Source organism: Danio rerio, chromosome 24 (genome assembly GCF_052040795.2).
Source record: "Danio rerio strain M-AB ecotype USA chromosome 24, GRCz13ab, whole genome shotgun sequence".
In the NCBI taxonomy this organism is placed as follows: Eukaryota; Metazoa; Chordata; class Actinopteri; order Cypriniformes; family Danionidae; genus Danio; species Danio rerio.
In genome coordinates, this window is record NC_141044.1 from 31,267,049 (window position 1) to 31,281,256 (window position 14,208).

A 14,208-nucleotide genomic window follows, 5' to 3' on the forward strand; every position below is an offset into this window, starting at 1 on the left:
CTGCTCCAGACGTTTTTGAGTACTTTCAGGGCATGGGGTTGAAGATGCATACCACGTTTTGTAATGATATGTGAATGTGTTGGTAAAATATAGCTTTTTTGGCCAAAAATCGAAATGGGCGACGCCCAAAATGGCTGACCTGTGAAAATCAGACATCATTCGACTCGAAATGCTCTGCCGGATGTAATGAGACCAGATTTATGAGTCTCGGACGAAAGGTTGAGACGTTATAAGCCAAAAAAGCAAGTTTTTTGTATATCCGGACCACTAGGGGGCAGTGCGCTGAAACTCCGCTTATAACCTCAGACCCTAGTTGTCATAACACACACCAAGTTTGGTGTGAATCGGTGAAAGCGTTACGGAGAAATAGCCTTAAGTGCATTTTCGCAAGTTCTACGTTAAATTTGATCGCAAGTTAAACGAAAACGGTTGGTCAAATCAACTTGAATTCCATAACTTTTGGTTGGCATGGTCTGTAGATCATGTGATTCAATTTTGGTGAAAATCGGAGAAACGGCCTAGGACGAGTTCGATCAAATAGGTTTTTCGAAAAATTTAAAATAGCGCGAAAAAAGTCATGACGGAAAATGACGTCATAGGGTGGGTTTGAATCGGACTGAGCCAAGGAATCAGAGGAAAAAAGAATTTTGATTGTAGCCCATTCGGTTCAAAAGTTATGATGATAAACATATGTGAAAGTTTGGACAAGTGGTGGCGCTAGAGAGTTTGATTTTGAGACTTCATAATTGGCCTGATTAATGTTAATACTGGCCTCTATCATTGTGCCAAATTATACAACTTTCCCGCATACGCCTATATGGGCTGCCATTCAAATCTGGCGGAAGAAACGGAAGAAGAAGAATAATAATAATAATAATAATAATAATAAGAACACTAACGAAAGCAATAGGTGCCTACGCACCTACGGTGCTTGGCCCCTAAATATAGCTGCAAGCAGCAATTAAGGGGCCAAGCACTATTGGCCATAAGGTGGCGCTGCTCCAGACGTTTTTGAGTACTTTCAGGGCATGGGGTTGAAGATGCATACCATGTTTTGTAATGATATGTGAAAGTGTTGGTAAAATATAGCATTTTTGGCCAAAAATTGAAATGGGCGACGCCCAAAATGGCTGACCTGTAAAAATCAGACATCATTCGACTCGGCATGCTCTGCCGGATGTAATGAGACCAGTTTCATGAGTTTCGGACGAAAGGTTGAGGCGTTATAAGCCAAAAAGCAAGTTTTTAGTATCTCCGGACCACTAGGGGGCAGTGCGCCGAAACTCCGCAATTAACCTTAGACCCTAGTTGTCATAACACACACCAAGTTTGGTGTGAATCGGTGAATGCGTTACAGAGATATCGCCTCAAGTCCATTTTCGCAAGTTCTACGTTAAATTAGTTCGCAAGTTAAACGAAAACGGTTGGTCTAATCAACTTGAATTCCATAACTTTTGGTTGGCATGGTCTGTAGATCATGTGATTCAATTTTGGTGAAAATCAGAGACACGGCCTAGGACGAGTTCGATCAAATAGGTTTTGCGAAAAATTTAAAATAGCGCGAAAAAAGTCATGACGGAAAATGACGTCATAGGGTGGGTTTGAATTGGACTGAGCCAAGGAATCAGAGGAAAAAAGAATTTTGATTGTAGCCCATTCGGTTCAAAAGTTATCATGATAAACATACGTGAAAGTTTGGACAAGTGGTGGCGCTAGAGAGTTTGATTTTCAGACTTCATATTTGGTCTGATTAATGTTAATACTGGCCTCTATCATTGTGCCAAATTATACAACTTTCCCGCATACGCCTATATGGGCTGCCATTCAAATCCGGCGGAAGAAACGGAAGAAGAAGAAGAAGAAGAAGAAGAATAATAATAAATATAGCTGCAAGCAGCAATTAAGGGGCCAAGCACTATTGGCCATAAGGTGGCGCTGCTCCAGACGTTTTTGAGTACTTTCAGGGCATGGGGTTGAAGATGCATACCATGTTTTGTAATGATATGTGAATGTGTTGGTAAAATATAGCATTTTTGGCCAAAAATCGAAATGGGCGACGCCCAAAATGGCTGACCTGTGAAAATCGGACATCATTCGACTCGGCATGCTCTGCCGGATGTAATGAGACCAGTTTCATGAGTTTCGGACGAAAGGTTGAGACGTTATAAGCCAAAAAGCAAGTTTTTTGTATCTCCGGACCACTAGGGGGCAGTGCGCCGAAACTCCGCAATTAACCTTAGACCCTAGTTGTCATAAGACACACCAAGTTTGGTGTGAATCGGTGAATGCGTTACAGAGATATCGCCTCAAGTCCATTTTCACAAGTTCTACGTTAAATTAGTTCGTAAGTTAAACGAAAACGGTTGGTCTAATCAACTTGAATTCCATAACTTTTGGTTGGCATGGTCTGTAGATCATGTGATTCAATTTTGGTGAAAATCTGAGACACGGCCTAGGACGAGTTCGATCAAATAGGTTTTTCGAAAAATTTAAAATAGCGCGAAAAAAGTCATGACGGAAAATGACGTCATAGGGTGGGTTTGAATCGGACAGAGCCAAGGAATCAGAGGAAAAAAGAATTTTGATTGTAGCCCATTCGGTTCAAAAGTTATGATGATAAACATACGTGAAAGTTTGGACAAGTGGTGGCGCTAGAGAGTTTGATTTTGAGACTTCATAAGTGGCCCGATTAATGTTAATACTGGCCTCTATCATTGTGCCAAATTATACAACTTTCCCGCATACGCCTATATGGGCTGCCATTCAAATCCGGCGGAAGAAACGGAAGAAGAAGAATAATAATAATAAATATAGCTGCAAGCAGCAATTAAGGGGCCAAGCACTATTGGCCATAAGGTGGCGCTGCTCCAGACGTTTTTGAGTACTTTCAGGGCATGGGGTTGAAGATGCATACCATGTTTTGTAATGATATGTGAATGTGTTGGTAAAATATAGCATTTTTGGCCAAAAATCGAAATGGGCGACGCCCAAAATGGCTGACCTGTGAAAACCAGACATCATTCGACTCGGCATGCTCTGCCGGATGTAATGAGACCAGTTTCATGAGTTTCGGACGAAAGGTTGAGACGTTATAAGCCAAAAAGCAAGTTTTTAGTATCTCCGGACCACTAGGGGGCAGTGCGCCGAAACTCCGCAATTAACCTTAGACCCTAGTTGTCATAACACACACCAAGTTTGGTGTGAATCGGTGAATGCGTTACAGAGATATCGCCTCAAGTCCATTTTCGCAAGTTCTACGTTAAATTATTTCGCAAGTTAAACGAAAACGGTTGGTCTAATCAACTTGAATTCCATAACTTTTGGTTGGCATGGTCTGTAGATCATGTGATTCAATTTTGGTAAAAATCGGAGACACGGCCTAGGACGAGTTCGATCAAATAGGTTTTTCGAAAAATTTAAAATAGCGCGAAAAAATTCATGACGGAAAATGACGTCATAGGGTGGGTTTGAATCGGACTGAGCCAAGGAATCAGAGGAAAAAAGAATTTTGATTGTAGCCGATTCGGTTCAAAAGTTATGATGATAAATGTATGTGAAAGTTTGGACAAGTGGTGGCGCTAGAGAGTTTGATTTTGAGACTTCATATTTGGCCTGATTAATGTTAATACTGGCCTCTATCATTGTGCCAGATGCATACCATGTTTTGTAATAATATGTGAATATGTTGGTAAAATATAGCATTTTTGGCCTAAAATCAAAATGGGCGACGCCCAAAATGGCTGACCTGTGAAAATCAGACATCATTTGACTCGACTTGCTCTGCCGGATGTAATGAGACCAGTTTTATGAGTTTCGGACGAAAGGTTGAGATGTTATAAGCCAAAAAGCAAGTTTTTTATATCTCCGGACCACTAGGGGGCAGTGCGCCGAAACTCTGCCTGTAACCTCAGACCCTAGTTGTCATAACACACACCAAGTTTGGTGTGAATCGGTGAATGCGTTACGGAGATATCGTCTCAAGTCCATTTTCGCAAGTCCTTCGTTAAATTTGATCGCAAGTTAAACGAAAACGGTTGGTCAAATCAACTTGAATTCCATAACTTTTGGTTGGCATAGTCTGTAGATCATGTGATTCAATTTTGGTAAATATCGGAGAAATGGCCTAGGACGAGTTCGATCAAATAGGTTTTTCGAAAAATTTAAAATAGCGCGAAAAAATTCATGACGGAAAATGACGTCATAGGGTGCATTTGAATCGGACTGAGCCAAGGAATCAGAGAAAAAAAAAATTTGATTGTAGCCCATTCGGTTCAAAAGTTATGATGATAAACGTATGTGAAAGTTTGGACAAGTGGTGGCGCTAGAGAGTTTGATTTTGAGACTTCATGTTTGGTCTGATTAATGTTAATACTGTCCTCTATCATTGTGCCAAATTATACAACTTTCCCGCATACGCCTATATGGGCTGCCATTCAAATCCGGCGGAAGAAACGGAAGAAGAATAATAATAATAATAATAATAAGAACACTAACGAAAGCAATAGGTGCCTACGCACCTACGGTGCTTGGCCCCTAAATATAGCTGCAAGCAGCAATTAAGGGGCCAAGCACTATTGGCCATAAGGTGGCGCTGCTCCAGACGTTTTTGAGTACTTTCAGGGCATGGGGTTCAAGATGCATACCATGTTTTGTAATGATATGTAAATGTGTTGGTAAAATATAGCATTTTTGGCCAAAAATCGAAATGGGCGATGCCCAAAATGGCTGACCTTTGAAAATCAGACATCATTCGACTCGGCATGCTCTGTCGGATGTAATGAGACCAGTTTCATGAGTTTCGGACGAAAGGTTGAGACGTTATAAGCCAAAAAGCAAGTTTTTTGTATCTCCGGACCACTAGGGGGCAGTGCGCCGAAACTCCGCAATTACCCTTAGACCCTAGTTGTCATAACACACACCAACTTTGGTGTGAATCGGTGAATGCGTTACAGAGATATCGCCTCAAATCCATTTTTGCAAGTTCTTCGTTAATTTAGTTCGCAAGTTAAACTAAAATGGCTGGTCTAATCAACTTGAATTCCATAACTTTTGGTTGGCATAGTCTGTAGATCATGTGATTCAATTTTGGTGAAAATCGGAGAAATGGTCTAGGACGAGTTCGATCAAATAGGTTTTTTGAAAAATTTAAAATAGCGCGAAAAATTTAATGACGGAAAATGACGTCATAGGGTGCATTTGAATCGGACTGAGCCAAGGAATCAGAGGAAAAAAGAATTTTGATTGTAGCCCATTCGGTTCAAAAGTTATGATGATAAACGTATGTGAAAGTTTGGACAAGTGGTGGCGCTAGAGAGTTTGATTTTGAGACTTCATAATTGGCCTGATTAATGTTAATACTGGCCTCTATCATTGTGCCAAATTATACAACTTTCCCGCATACGCCTATATGGGCTGCCATTCAAATCCGGCGGAAGAAACGGAAGAAGAAGAATAATAATAATAATAATAATAATAATAATAATAATAAGAACACTAACGAAAGCAATAGGTGCCTACGCACCTACGGTGCTTGGCCCCTAATAATAAGAACACTAACGAAAGCAATAGGTGCCTACGCACCTACGGTGCTTGGCCCCTAATAATGATTTTGAGACTTCATAATTGGCCTGATTAATGTTAATACTGGCCTCTATCATTGTGCCAAATTATACAACTTTCCCGCATACGCCTATATGGGCTGCCATTCAAATCCGGCGGAAGAAACGGAAGAAGAATAATAATAATAATAATAATAAGAACACTAACGAAAGCAATAGGTGCCTACGCACATACGGTGCTTGGCCCCTAATAATAATACAATTATAACAATAGTAACAAATAAAAGGGGAAATAACAATTATTAAATTTTAATTTATATATTATAATTTTTTATTATAGTATATACTTCATGAATATATTATATAACAACAACAAAAATCAAAATATTAATTATTATTATTATTATTATTATATTTCAATTTGTATTTTATCATTATTATTGTATTATAGTATATACCATATGAATGTATTAAATAACAACAACAACAACAATAATAATAATAATAATAATAATAATAATAATAATAATAATAATAATAGGGAAAATAACTATTATTATTATTATTATTATTGTTATTGTTGTTGTTGTTGTTGTTTTATTATAGCGTATACTATATGAATGTATTATATAACAACAACAACAATAAAAAATAACTCATTTACACTCATACACTATGGACAATTTAGCTTACCCAATTCACCTGTATACCGCATGTCTTTGGACTGTGGGGGAAACAGGAACACCCCGAGGAAACCCATGTAAACACAGGGAGAACATGCAAACTCCACACAGAAACACCAACTGACCCAGCCGAGGCTCGAACCAGGAACCATTTTGCTATGAGCCGACAGCATCAGATCATTATCAGATATTTCCTTGTTCAATTTTTGAATCATTTATATAAAATAAAAAAACATATACTAATTATAGACCAGCTGTCTAATGATATTTAGAGTATGTGAAAAATACCATGGCAGGTACAGTTACAGTTAACCTTATCCAGATTAATTAGCAAATGTCTTTATAATGTAAAGTTAGTGATGGTGGGTTATGTTATGTGATGTAATGTAATGTGGATGATGCAATGACAGCCACAGGACAACGACACCAGTGCGCTCACCACACACTAGCTACAGGTAGAGTGGGGAGACAGTGATGGAGCCGATTCGGTAGATGGGGATGATTGGGAGGCCATAATCGTAAGGGCCGATTGAGGGACTTTGGTCAGGACACCGTGGTTACACCTCTACTCCTTACGAGAAGTTATGTTTACAGAGATATTATTTTTGTTGTTGTTGTTGTTGCTAAATTTATGAGTTTTTTTTAGTCGCATATCGAGAGACCTTGCAGCTCTTAAACATTAAATACTTAGCCATTAGGTATAAGTATTTTGTTTGTATCTTATAATAGCAACTACACTGAAAAAAATGATGTCTGCCAAATTGTTGCACATTATTTATTTGTGTTGAATTTAAACTAATTAAATTTAGTAATTTAGTTTAGTTCAACTTAATTTGTTTGTTTAAATTCAGCCCAAATTAATTGTTTTCAACCATTTAACTTAAAAAAAAAATTGTAAATAATCTTTAAATCATTTTTTTCAGTGTAGATAGTAAATGTAAAGATACTACTGTTACACCAAAATACATTTTCTTTATCTCTTAGTCCAGTGGCAGCGCTGTACACAGCAGTAATGGTCATTTTGAAGTGTCACCCACTGTAGATACAAAGTAACTAGAATGCAATGAATAATGACTAATATATAAACACTATGTAGTATTGACAACATAATTACATGAGTCAAAACTGAATAGCTGATATGTCAATAACAGATCCCTTTAGGTTTTTGGCAAAAATGTGAAATTTGTGACTTGAACTGGTCACTAATGAAAAGAAGTATTAGAATAAACAAATACAGTCATCTAAGAAATAAAGTACTAATATCTTTATAAAGGTACTTGTAATTAAAGAATAAGCACAAGTAGCAACTGATTAAGTACTTTGTCATCAATCATTCGTTAATGAATCAATGTTAAAACAGCTTGCCATACCCAGACCTTTATCCATTTTTATACCCCTTTCCAAAAGTGAGTCATATCTCAGACGGCAACACCAAAGTGGCTCCTGCTGAGAGAAGTGGACCATTTTCATTAGTCGCTTTATTTCGTCACACTGTTGGACTTAAAAAACGAAAAGAAAAAGAAAATGTAGCTCTTCCTTGAAATAAATTGGCGTCTTTCTATTCCAAATGCCCTCACAAATACTCTCTTGCTACAATAATTCTGAAATATGTGAAAGGGGTATTTTAAGATGGAAAGCAATGAGAAAACGGCAATTGCAAGCCCCTACGTCAGACAAACAACACCAGAACAAAACGATCTGGAGCTGCAAATAGAGTTGGAATTAGAACACCCCTGTTTCCATTTGTCTTGTTTGCTTCCTGTTTTATCGGAACGTCTCGATGTTTCTAATTTATTAGAGTGCAGAGATTGTCCCATTCAACTTCAGTACACAAATTGCAGCAATTTCAATTTAAGGCTCACATGTCTGAAAAGATGAATTAGAGACCGGAGGAACATGAAGATGAGGGCTCTGTGAGAAAAGAACTTTGTTTTTGCCAATAAAAGTGAAGCTGTGCAGAATAGACGTGCAATCTGCTCTGTGGGTTTTGTATTTTTTACAATATTCCTCACAAGAACTAAATATTGTCATATCTATTATTCAATATTTTTGATGAATAAATTTAATATTAAACTTGTTATAAATGAGGTGCTATTTTGACTTTAAGTTTTTTAAATTCTTTTAAAGCCATGGTCACACTGGACTTTTCGCCCCATAGACTTCTATCGATACTGCTCAGTTTCTCTTCTCTCTCGCTCACTCTCGTTGGCTTGCACTCAGGCTGTCTGGCTGGCGGTGGTCCGCGCATGCCAGGATCAATCCGCATGGTGCTCTTTTCAGTGTTTCATATGTTCTGCTCAAACCTTGATGTTGTTATTCGAGCCAGTTTTGGGACATAACAGCGACAGACCAGACCATTTGACAAGTTTCGCAGTTCACTGCGTTGCAAAGTTCAAGTTTGGTGAACTCTGAATATCCACATAGCATCACGTGATTGCTTAAGACCAATCGAAGATCCAAACATGACCTCTCTGTACAAAAATGTCAAATATGAAGCAATCACTCTCTTTCTTTAATGTCTTATCATTTTGTTTAATCTCGGCCATTTTCTCAGCGCAAAATGACAAATATATATATATATATATATATATATATATATATATATATATATATATATATATGTTTCTACTGATCATTCTTGAGATGTTTCAGCAGCTTAATTGTTCACCTGTGCTAAACTCAGCTCATTGGACATGGTTTGAAAAGGCATACACCTGTCTTTATAAGGTCCCAGGGTTAACGGTACATGTCAAAGCACAAGCACAGGACTGTCTTGAGGCACAAGGCTGGGAAGTTTACAGAAAAATCTATCTATCTGCTGCTCTGAAAGTTTCAATGAGCATGGTGGCCTTCATCATCTGTAAGTGGAAGATGTTTGGAACCACCAGGACTCTTCCTAGAGCTGGTCGGCCATCTAAGCTGAGAGATTGGGGGAGAAGGGCCTTAGACAGGGAGGTGATCAATAACCTGATGGTCACTGTCTGAGCTCCAGCGTTCTTCTGTCGAGAGAGGAGATCATTACAGAAGAACAACTATCTGTGCAGCAAATCCACCAATCAGGCCTGTATGGTAGAGTGGCCAGACGGAAGCCACTTCCCAACTGGAATTTGCCAAAAAGCATCTGAAGGATTCTCAGACCTTAAGAAACTAAATTCTCTTGTCTGATGAGACTAAAATTGAACTCTTTGTAGTGAATGCCAGACGTTACGTTTGTAGAAAACCAGGCACCGCTCATCACCAGGCTAATAGCATCCCTACAGTGAAACATGGTGGTGGCAGCATCATGCTGTGGGGATGTTTTTCAGCAGCAGGAACTGGAAGACTAATTGAGATAAAGGGAAAGATGAATGCAGCAATGTAGAGACATCCTGAATAAAATGACAGTCATGGCGGTCCAGTATACCTCAGTCCAAAGATAGAGGAATACTGAAATAAATAAATCAATCTAAATTGTCCGTAGAGTATGAGTGTGTGTGTGAATGAGTGTGTATCGGTGTTTACCAGGCTGTTGTTTTTTGGATCATAGATTTTGAGTTCAAGGAAAGGAGAGAGAGAGTTTGAGAGAAACAACAGCACTTGTAAACATTGTTTTCAAGTCATGGGAATGGAACAAATCCCCAAGAAAGCTCTGATCCCATAATACATGTTTAAAAGTGCTGATTTCCCAAACGATTAAACGTTATAGGGCAAACAATAGCATTAGAACTCTAAACAAACAAAGACAGAAACAACTGTAAAGTTAGAGTAAATGTTACACATTAAATGTCAGTTCTTAGGTCAGAAAGAGGTTTGTGTGTGTGTATAATGAGTGTTTATGATCTGCAAAACATTGGCCGCCATCCACCCTAAACACGATTATCTGAGATTAGAGTTTGTGCGTCCCAAATAAACCACTAAAATAAAAATGAATTTCTATCAAATTTCACAGTAATTTGTATTTTTTTTTAGATTTCATGGCTCATTTGTATGAATTTGTACTGTATGATCTCATTCATACATTTTAGGATGATTTTAGTCTCATTTGCCAGTGAAAGTTTGGGGTTGGGCTAGTGTAATGAGTAGCTATGAGCTGCAAAACAATCCACATTGGCTGCTGTTTATCCTAAACACGATTACCTAAGATTAGACTTTGTCCCATATCATAATGCTTTAAAATAAAACAGCATTGCTGTCACAATCTCATGCCAATTCATAAGTTTTTGATTTAGTGGCTAATTTGTATGATCTCATTCGTTCATTTTAGTATAATTTGATTATCTGTCGTCCTGCAATGATGGCTAGACTTAGTGGTGTGGTGTTGGGTAACCCAGGCTCATTCTGAAAATGTACCTCCATATAAATTTCTGGAGAGCGCCAAATACATCCCAGGAGCTACGTTTTTTGCAGTTTTTGCTTTCACTAATCCACCTGAGGCCGCTGTGTATGCTTTTTCAGATCTCAAATTTATCTTGTGAGTGCCATTTGCACCTGCTGTTCTCATGTAAATCCACCAGCCACTGTTGACTGACTGAATGACTGACTGACCAATTGACTTACCAACCTATCCTCCTTCACTAAACTTAACTAATAGTACTGGTAATCGCTAAAAGGAACGGCGTCATACCACCCCAAATCGTTCATTTTAATGTCAAAATGCAGCCATATGTACTTCTGGCTACATAATTTGCAATCCCCAGAAACATATATAGGGCTACGTTTTCAGAATGAGCCTATGTGGGGTTTGGGGCACGCCTAAATTAAAAAATTTACATTCCACATAACGAAATTGTATGAAATTGTATTAATTATATGCCAATTCTGTCAAAACATAAAGAAGTTAGGTTTTCTTGTAGAATTAGGCTTGTATAATAAATAGTTATAACCCGCCAAACAAATCACATTGTCTGCTGTTCAACCTAAATACCATTATTTGAGATTAGAATTTGTGTGTGCCAAATAATAATCAATTAAATTAAAAAGGATTTATTTTACATGACAACTTAAAGTTTTTTCCTGTTTTTTAATCTCTCTAGAGTTTAAACACCCACAAACCCGTAGGAGAAAACTGAGAGGTCATGAGTATTTATGTTCTTTCACTTTGCATGTAATTAGTCAGAGCTAATAACCTCTGACTGTGAGCTTGGAGACAATAATCAATCAGCATAAATAATTTTTTATTTCTTTTACATACATACAGTTGAAGTCAGAATTATTACACCCCCCCCCCCCCCCTGAATTATTAGCCTCCCTGTTTATTTTTCCCCCAATTTCTGTTTAATGGAGAGATTTTTTCAACTTATTTCTAATAACTGATTTATTTATCTTTGCCATGATGACAGTAAATTATATTTTACTAGATATTTTTCAAGACATTTCTATACAGCACAAAGTGACATTTAAAGGCTTAACTAGGTTAATTATGTTAACTAGGCAGGTTAGGGTAATTAGGCAAGTTATGTATAACTATGGTTTGTTCTGTAGACTATCAAAAATACATAGCTTAAAGGGGCTAATAATTTGGACATTGAAATGGTTTTCAAAACAATTAAAAACTGCTTTTATTATAGCCAATATAAAACAAATAAGACTTTCTCCAAAAGAAAAAAAAATATTATCAGACATACTGTGAAAATTTCCTTGCTCTGTTAAACATCATTTGGGAAAAAAAAAAAAAGTAAAAAAAAATTCAAAGGGGGGCTAATAATTCTGACTTTAACTGTAACCTCTGATTGTGAGCTTGAAGGCCATAATCAATCAGCAATCAACAGTAATATCTACTCGTATAATTCATACCTTTATATTCTCATGTATTTTATACATTTTTTATATTTATCATAACATTATAGCAAACTAGAGAAGAACTACCAGCGGCTAGCTCTTTGCAACTGAAGCTAAGCAGGGATGCACCCAGTCAGTACCTTAATGGAAGACAAAGGGAAAGCCAGGTTGCTGCCGGAAGTGTTGTTATTGAGACCAGTAGGGGGCGCTAAACCTGCGGTCTGGGTGGGTCCTAATGCCCCAGTATATTAATATGGACTCTATACTACCACTGAGCGCTGTCTTATGAATGAGACCTTAAAGTAAGGTCCTGACTCTCTGTGGTTGTTAAAAACCTAACCATCCCCATGTCATAATTGGCTTTATCACTCCTCTCTACAAATTAGCTGGTGTGTGGTGTGCGGTCTGGTGCAATATGGCTGCTGTCGCGTCTTCCTGGTGGATGAGAAGACACCCAACCCCAAAAACACCCAAAAATGCCATTATTTTATTTTAGGTTCTGAAAAAATATGTAAATTAACAGCCATTAAATTAAAGACGGTGCCGCAGTGGTGCAGTAGGTAGTGCTGTCGCCTCACAGTAAGAAAGTCGCTGGTTCAAGCCTCAGTTGGCGTTTCTGTGTGGAGTTTGCATGTTCACCCTGTGTTCGCGTGTGTTTCCTCCGGGTGCTTCGGTTTCCCCAACAGTCCAAAGACGTGGTACAGGTGAATTGGGTAGGTAAAATTGTCCATAGTGCATGACATTTAGTCATTTAGCTGACGCTTTTATCCAAAGCTACTTACAAATGAGGACAAGGAAGCAATTTACACAACTATAAGTGCAACAATGAATAAGTGCTACAGGCAAGTTTTAAGTGTGTAAATTCTAAGAAGGAAAGCATTGGTATTTTAAATTTTTTTTGTAGTTAGTGGAGGAGTCAGAGAGGGAGTGTGCTGTGTGGTGAGTGTGAATGAGTATGTGTGGATGTTTCCCAGAGATGGGTTGCGGCTGGAAGGGCATTCGCTGCGTAAAAACGTGCTGGACAAGTTGGCGGTTCATTCCGCTGTGGTGACCCCGGATTAATAAAGGGACTAAGCCGACAACAAAATGAATGAATGAATGAATGAATGAATGAATGAATTAATGAATGAATAAATTAATTAAATTTACAGTGAATACAACGGACATTAAATTACAATTACACTTCCTGTAACTTAACTTACAGATTTATCTGTTAATTTATAATTTTTTTTCGGCAAAAAAACCCCTAAAAAGCATAAAATAATGGCCTTTACACAGTGTAAACAATGTTTAATGTAATATTTTAGTCAATTTTACTGATTTAAGTTGAGTTGACTAGAAACGTTCATTTAATTCAACTAAAAAAAGGCAGGATGATTTTTTTTTTTTTTTACAGTGTTTTTTTTTTTAAGTTGTTCAACTAAAGGTTACCAAAACCCCACTTGTGTATGATGGTTTACAATTTAATTAATTATTTATTCATTCATTTATTTATTTGGGCGGCATGATGGCTCGGTAGTTAGCATTGTCGCCTCACATCAAGAAAATCGCTGGTTCGAGCCCTGGATAGGTCAGTTGTTATTTCTGTGTGGAGTTTGCATGTTCTCCCCGTGTTCTCATGGGTTTTCTCTGGGTGCTCTGGTTTTTCCCACAGTCCAAAGACATGTGGTATAGGTGAATTGAATAAAACTAAATTGTTCGTAGTGTATGAGTGTGTGTGTGAATGAGTGTTCATGGGTGTTTACCAGTACTGGGTTGTGGCTGGAAGGGTATACGCTACATAAAACATATGCTGGAATAGTTAATTCTGCTGTGGTGACCTCTGAAATAAAGAGTAACCCAAAGGAAAATAAATGAATTCATTTATTTAATCTCTCTCTACATTTTTTTTCATACATTTTGATACAGTTTTGTTTTTGTCTGACAGTTTGAGTCAAACTTTCTTTGAACACCAAAACCCATTCAGAATCAGGCTTAGTTGGCGAAGGCTTCATTTTAAAGACTTTTAACTTTGTGCATTAGGCTGTGTTTACAATGAAAGATTTTAATATAGCACAGAGATGTGAAGCTTCATTACACAGTAAATAGAAACTCCCCCAAAACCTCCTATAAAAAAACAAAAAACATAAAAAACCAACTTATCTCTGAAATACTCCACAACAAATGTCTTCCATCTTTCATGTGCAAATGCAAAGCGCGTTGTTTACGCG

The 14,208-nt window shown here is 37.7% G+C and overlaps 1 protein-coding gene across 5 annotated transcripts in view; it reads right to left on the reverse strand.

Moving 5' to 3' along the window:
• Positions 1 to 14,208, reverse strand: part of LOC147831095 (uncharacterized) — a 208,457-nt gene that overhangs the window by 24,941 nt on the left and 169,308 nt on the right. The window lies entirely within an intron of this gene.